Raw genomic sequence first — 7216 nt, 5'->3', positions numbered from 1 at the left:
CTCAGCGGTCCAAAGGTTGCATATTTTAATTTTTCCTATATTTTAAAATCAATTCATTGCCAATGCTGACTACTGGAACACGCAACAGCTGTCAAGTTCTTCTCCCACTAGGTCACTCTGACCGGCTCCTCACCTCCCTCTGCACAGGGAGAAGCCCCGGCAAGGTCGGGATCTCTCCTGAGTGCAGCGGACCACCCAGCACATCGGGAAATCTTCCTAACCTCCTCACTTAGACGAGCATTTCTTCAGGCAAAGGAAACTGTCCAGTGCCTTTCTGCAAAACGATGGCTTTTAAAATGTCTTTAATACCATGTGTTAAAGAATCAATGTGGGCTGTTACTCCACTCGTTATAGTGAGTTATGCGACTCATGTTTTATGAATAATTCATCTAAATAAACCCAATGTTCGTTTTTAAAATTGTGATAAAATGTAGATAGCATAAGATTTACCATTTTAACCACTTTTAAGGGAGCAATTCAGGGACAAGAAGAACATTAATTTACACTGTTGTGTAATCATCACCATTGTTCCACAACCCCTGGCTTCACCCCCAACAGAAACTGCACATCAAACACTAGCTCTCCAGTCCCTGCTTCCCAGGCCCTGAAAAACCATCTTCCTCTTCCCATTGCTAAAATGTGATGACAATTGCATATACTACATGTCCTTCTGTCTCAGGCTTATTTCCACTGACTGGTGTCCCCTGCTTATCGAGGTCATAGCATGTGGACACAAACGTGGTGTTTCTGATGCTACCCACAAGTCAAGCTCCTTTCTCCAAATGAGTTTTATCAGTAACAACAAAAATAAAATTGTATCCCCCATCTGTCCAAGTCCTGGGTCTGTCTCTGAATTCAGTGTGCAGAGTGAGAGAAGTAATAGAATAAGACACTCAAGTCCCATCAATAGGCAGTTTTATCACATGTAATTTATAGAAGAAATTGAGGCCTGGAGAGGTGAAACAACATGACGAACAGGATTGGATGTCTCCAGGACAGGCTGCCCTATTCACACTGGCTGGCACCTATGACGGGCTCAGCACACAGCCACCTGTCCCCACTGTCTGCAGCAGTCTGGGTGGCTCTTGGGAAGAGAGTCCTGGGAAGGGAGTGTCTGGGTGGTAGAAGAGGCAAACGCCAGTTAGAAAATAATGTGGGGCCTCCCTGGTGGTGCAAGGGATTCAGTCTCAGCACTATGAATCCATCCACAGCACTGCAGCACAAGTTCGATCCCTGGCCAGGGAGGTGACCCACATGGCACAGCAGACCTTTGCTGTCTTACCAGCTGCTCCCCTCAGCAGTGTATTTCAGTCAGTCCACCTGTTCAGCTCCCCGTTCTGTCTCTGGTAAATCCTCTCACTGCCCCTCCACCTCTGGCCTATACTCCAGTTCTTGTATGCATAAATAAGTATAACAACTCTTTTTTCCTTTCTTAAAAGAAAAGACCACGAGGCAGGCTCCCCAGGTTTTATGAATCTGCAGTCCTATTCACAGAGGGCTAATCAATCACTTCTCATTCATTCCTCTCTCTACTTGAGGATTGCCAAGTATTGGCCTACAAACATACAGCTCCAGCATCATCACAGAGCAGGAGGTGGTATTATTAGGTATCACAGGCCATGAGATGCTTGATGAAAGCAAATCCCGGGGTGCCACTTGCTTTTACCCACATGCTCAGATGGAAGTTGGCACCTGCTGGCAGCATGGGCCCAGGTTGCTGAGGGTCTCAACAAGCAGCTAATGAGGACTGGGCCACTTTAGGTGCCAGCCAGGTGTCCCAAGGAGCTGGGAGTGTCCTGATTTCCAGAGTTTGGCGCAGTAAGACGAAGGATCGCAGGCAAAGGAAGACATCTAGGAAAAGCCTAGTGACCCGAGCAAAGTGACTTTGAGGCTGATGGTGGAGACCTAGCGGGTAGTGGGTGGGAGGAAAGGGGCGGAGTCAAGGGCAACAGCCAGACAACCCGGGCCACAGGCCTGGGTGCTGTCTTCATGTTGGGCAGTGGCGGAGAAAAGCCTGACAAGACCCCTCCTAGGTGGCGAGACAGGCTCCCCTTTGAAAGACCTGGGCATCCCGCCAGCACTCAGCCGCTGCCACCTCAGTGGGTCTTGCCCAGCATCATACTCTCCCTGGGGCAGCCCCCACCCCACAGACAGCCACAGTGACGTCGCCTATGCCGTCCCCCTCTCCCCTCCCCTCCAGTGTCCATCCCAAAGGCCCTCCCTACTAAAGGCCACCTCAAAACCTGTGGCAGTCCCCTTGGGCAGAGTTTGTCTCCTAGCAAAACTAACAATAGCTTCAGGCAGTGGATACAGGAGGAACCCAAGACAGGGAACACTGACAGAGGCAGAGGGGGGTCGGAGGTATGGGGAGGCCTCTGAGACTGAGTTGGAGGCCGAGACTCAAGTGACAAAGATCTTCAAGAAGGTCATAGGATTAGTGGGCGTTTTCAGAACGGAAGCAAGACTAACAAGCTGGGGCAGGTATGGAGAGCTGCAGAGTAAGGGGGGTGAGCAGGAAATGGAGAGGAAGCCGGAAGTGGGAGGGGAGCTGGAAGTGAGAGGGGAGCCGGAAGTGCCCTAGGTGAGCTTTATCTGACTTTCAGCCTGGATACCGTATTTGGTGAGCACCTGCATCATTCTACTTAAATCAGGTGTTCAAACAGGAACAAAGAGGTTAAACACTCAGATATTTCAGAGAAAAACCGGAAGCCCATGCTTCTGCCAAGTTCAAGGTTCACTTGGCAGTAATGACCCCTTCCCCTGCCACCCTGCCTGCTTGTCACAGCAGAGAGTCCCCAAGGTCTCTCTCAGTGGAAGCTGTGTCTTCACCTCACAATCATTCATTGGACTACAAATCTCAATGGCTATTGGACAAGAAATTTATTGGGTAAGCAGAGTGAAGATTTGAGTCCAGGAAGCAGTCTGACAGATTTTACTCTGAGAATTACTCCAACAGTCCCGAATTTGAATTTAATTTATATAGGTAGTGATAATAAGTCATTGCCATTACAAATGGATTTATTTGGGGTAGGCAGTCCCCACCTTCACCTCTTAGGAGTCCCTGTTACTGTCCTCCCACTCAGCCACGCGCACTGTCTCCTGGGCAATCATGCTCTTAACATCACTCTGTTATTCTTTGTTTGCCACAAAGCAGTGGTAATTGATGTTAATGCTCTATTAAACATATGGAGGGATGAGCCAGAAGCATCTTAGTTCAGAGACAGTTTGATACCATCAGGCTTATTGAAACACTGTGCCCTCTGATTAAGTTTTACTCTCCTGGGATCCGAAGATTCTCACTCCATTATCATGCACGTGAGTTGCTCTCTGGAAAAGAGATAAGAACTCTCTCCTACCTCCTCCCACCAGATTAAGGATGTGTGGACATACTGTAAAATGTGATGTCGATGATCCCTCCCGCTCCAGCAGACTAGAGAGGGAACCCTTTGGTAGACGTGAGGTCATGAGGTCACTGAAACAGCTATGCAAAATCTGTAGGCAAAGCCAGTCTTTACAGCTCCTAGTGGAGAAGCCCAATAGAGCCCAGGAGAGAAGATTTAAACCATGGGAAGCCCAATAGAGCCCAGGAGAGAAGATTTAAGCCATGGGAAGCCCAATAGAACCCAAGAGAGAAGATTTAAACCATGGGAATCTAGTCTTTGCATCTCCATAGCATATTCCTTAGAAAGCATAAGCATGTCACTGAGGGGCACTGGGGACCTCCCACTGTTAAAGGGTGCATGCTCTGAAAGGGGTCAGGCCATCCATGTTCAGGAAGGAGACAGTGTGATGGCTTTTTAGTAGAATCGGTGTGGAGGCAGAGAGAGAAGTTCAAATCATTTCACAATAAATTATCCATCCTGTCATAGGAGGAAGTAAAGACAAACCCTGGCGTGAAGCAGGGTGGCTAAGGTCTGCAAGGTTGCCACAAGTCTAAGTTACCTTCTGGAGGGTAAGCACAGAAAGGGGCAGGCAGGAATCAGAGCTGGGACAGGAGAGACTCCAAATCCAACAAGGTCAAGGTAATGGCTGCCCTTGGCTCTGTCAAGGGTCCGGAGCGCTCCGCATGTGTCCCCTCCAAGAATCTCCACATGTCTCTTCTCCATGTTTCTCTATGTTCCCCCTCCAGGCGTCTCTCTCCCCCCTCAGCCCCACCCACTTACATATCCACCTGGCTCCTTCAGGTGTCTCTCTCCCCCCTGAGCCCCACCCTATTTACATATCCACCTGGCTCCTTCCCAACTGCCTTTTCCCATTCAGGAACTCCATTCACAGTGTACTGGAAGCTGTAACCCAAAGCACTTAGGATCTCATTGTCCCTTATGTAGGGTCAGAACCACTGGAGGAAGGTTACTAAAGGAAATGTGGAGGTGAGAGTGTAATCGCCATAAGAAGGGAAAGCTCCGTGTTCCCTGCCCCATGCAATGAAAGGTAGAGCTGAGCAGAGAGGAGAAGCTGAAGAAGACAGCGAGAAGACTCTGAAGCAGAGATGTGGAGGAGGCATGATGGCTTCTCAGCTTTGGACTTGCACCAGGAACTGGGGGACGTGGAAGTAGCCACGGGAGTCAAGACCTGCAGACACACTTGGAAGAGGCGCTGATGAAAAGCCCTTGGGGAGACTGGCACTGGCCAGTTTTGCTTTGTGTGTTGATTTGCTCCTTTCACTCCAGACTTGTCTGGCTCCTTCTGTCCCTTTTCTATGGTTCCCCACCAGAAGGTGCCTGAGGTGTGTGGGAGGCCGACGAGTCTCCATGACACTGCTTTGGTCCAGACCCATCTGACTGGACACAGATGGTTTTATTTATCCACAAGGGGATGAGTAACTTTGTTTTACTGAGAAATTATTATTCTTTCTTCTCCTCTCTCTCACACAATATTCTATTCAAGATCTTTCGCATTAAGATTATGCTTTGCCTTTATGCAGAATATCGCAGAACCTGCTGAGAATGTGCAGGTTTGGGGATCTTAACCCTCAGTGTGAAAACAAACAAGTTCACGGGGTGAAGTAAAATCCATAAAGCCGCAAGAGCTAGAATTCAAATGCTGTAACACCCTGGCATTCAGCTCTAAAGTGAAAATACAATTTTCCTAAGAAAGAAAAATGGGTAAAGTGGATTGCTCTGTAAGCCATAAGGGATTCCCGCCGTATGGTGATTAGACAGGCAGCTTGCTAGCAACTGCCGACAAAGTCAGAGCTCTCCTTGAGAGTTCAGCACCACAAATTACGCGGAGGTGTGGGGGGACTGAGTGATTTTTCTGATTTCCCCAGCGTTTTTTCAGCAGATATGTATGTAAAAAAAAGAAGTGAAGTCTAGCTGGAAAGTATTATACTGTATCCTGCTTTTTATCATTGACAATTAATGGGAAGGGGAAAGGAGAGGCCCCACACCCCAGGAGATGAAGAATCACTGACCCTTAGGAATTCCTCAGTTACCCCAGTCTCTCACTTTCCAGTTGACTAGTGGCTGAGAGTTCCACAATGACTCCTGCAGCTCTAAAATATCAAGGTCTCTTGACTCCCAGGCACTTCTCACCATTGGCTCAGGTTCTAATCCCTAGAACCTGGGATTAATTTCCTGCTCAACCACTTATAGGTTGTTTGGCCTTGGGCAAGTCACTCTAATCCTCCTTTTCTTATCCATTCAATGAGGACAACAAAGCCCTTTCTTCCTTCCTGCCTCAAGGTAGTGGTGAATCTCAGGTGAGATTTGAAAAGAAAGCCTCTTAACCACCAAAGGATTTACAAAAGGAGGATATGAGACTTCTTCCTCCTTGAGCAGAACATCCCCTCTCTGGGTGGGGCTTCCTTTTGCGGATGATAAATGACAAGATGGCGGACTCCAGGGCTCCCAAACACCTGTCAGGAAGATGCCACAAAATTCACCGAAACGTTGGGCCAAACCCTCTCATAAGCAGGGTATGACATGGTATGGGATGCCAGGCTGCCGTACAGCAGACACGTTAGAGTTGGTTCCAACAGACCGGCTGCCCAAACTCCTGGGGAAAACAAGGCACTGCTGCCTGGTGCCTACTTCTGTCTTTCTTCTGGACTCTTCAGCACCATCTGAAGCACCTCGCTTGCATCAGTCAAGATAAAAGAAAAAGTAGAGGGCTCACAAGAGCCTCTCTTGTATCACTGTTCCTGCTGCCTTTAGTTAGACTTGCATCTTCACCAGAAAATACAAGGAAAAGACCATTTTGAAGTCCTGTCCTTCCATTTTAGTTTCCTCTGTAAAATGATTCTACTAGGAGCTTCCATTTTTAACATATTGGAGTAAGGAGCAAACTCTGAAGCCGTGAATGCATCTTGAATGAACTCCACCCCGACCTCCTCTGTGAAACGGTCTCAGGTGCCAGGGATGACAACTCCCAGCATGCCATAAGTCTGACTTCCTGCCTGCGGGGATGCTGCGAACTAGGGGAAGAGAGTAGCAGCCACGCTCGGGGTCCTAACGGAACACATGTGGCTCAAGACTTCTGCAGCTGACTTGCACCCTGGAGCTTCCAGGAAGGAGACTTGGAGGATACATGTGGAGGAGAAATGTGTAAAGACTTGAAAGAGTCACAAGATGAGCGCCAAGAACAGAGACTGTCCTTAGCAGACAATGACAGCTGTCGTTTTGATGGGGCATCTCTTTCTGTCCCACCTCTTTGGTACCTGCTTAATCCCTGTGGTTTCCTGCCAAAAAGTACTTTAGATTTGTGGCAAGCTTGCAGGCTTCAGCATCTACATTTCTGGCTGATCCTGTTTGGCTGGGCATTTGCCCAAAACATAATTTGGGGACTTTTCCGGGGAAACTGTTATTAGGAATAGCCTTTCTTCTCTCTTGATGCATCTAACATACTAGCAAAGATCTTGCAAAGTAAGAGTCTGCTTCCTTTGCTTTTATGCAGCACGTGACTGGCCCCGTTTAGAGCATGCACCCCTTAACAGTCTGGGTGGGGTCCTGGGTTCCCCTCGGCCATGCACTCACAAAAACATGTTGTGAAATAATAAGGTAATATTGTTTGTGTTATATTTTATTCTACTTTCTGAGCCTGACATTAAATTTGCTTTTTATTTCTACTTTTTTTTAAAGATTATTTATTCATACAGAACTGGGGTACAGGCCAGAGAGCGGAGGGTGAGAGGATTCACCAGGGTCAGAGTGGGGAGCAGAACAGGCAGATCGACAAAGTACACTGCTGAGGGGAGCAGCGGGTGGGTCAGGAGAGG

Source organism: Condylura cristata, unplaced genomic scaffold, assembly GCF_000260355.1.
Source record: "Condylura cristata isolate star-nosed mole 26May11 unplaced genomic scaffold, ConCri1.0 scaffold00001, whole genome shotgun sequence".
Lineage (NCBI taxonomy): Eukaryota > Metazoa > Chordata > Mammalia > Eulipotyphla > Talpidae > Condylura > Condylura cristata.
Note: the sequence above shows the minus strand (reverse complement) of the source record.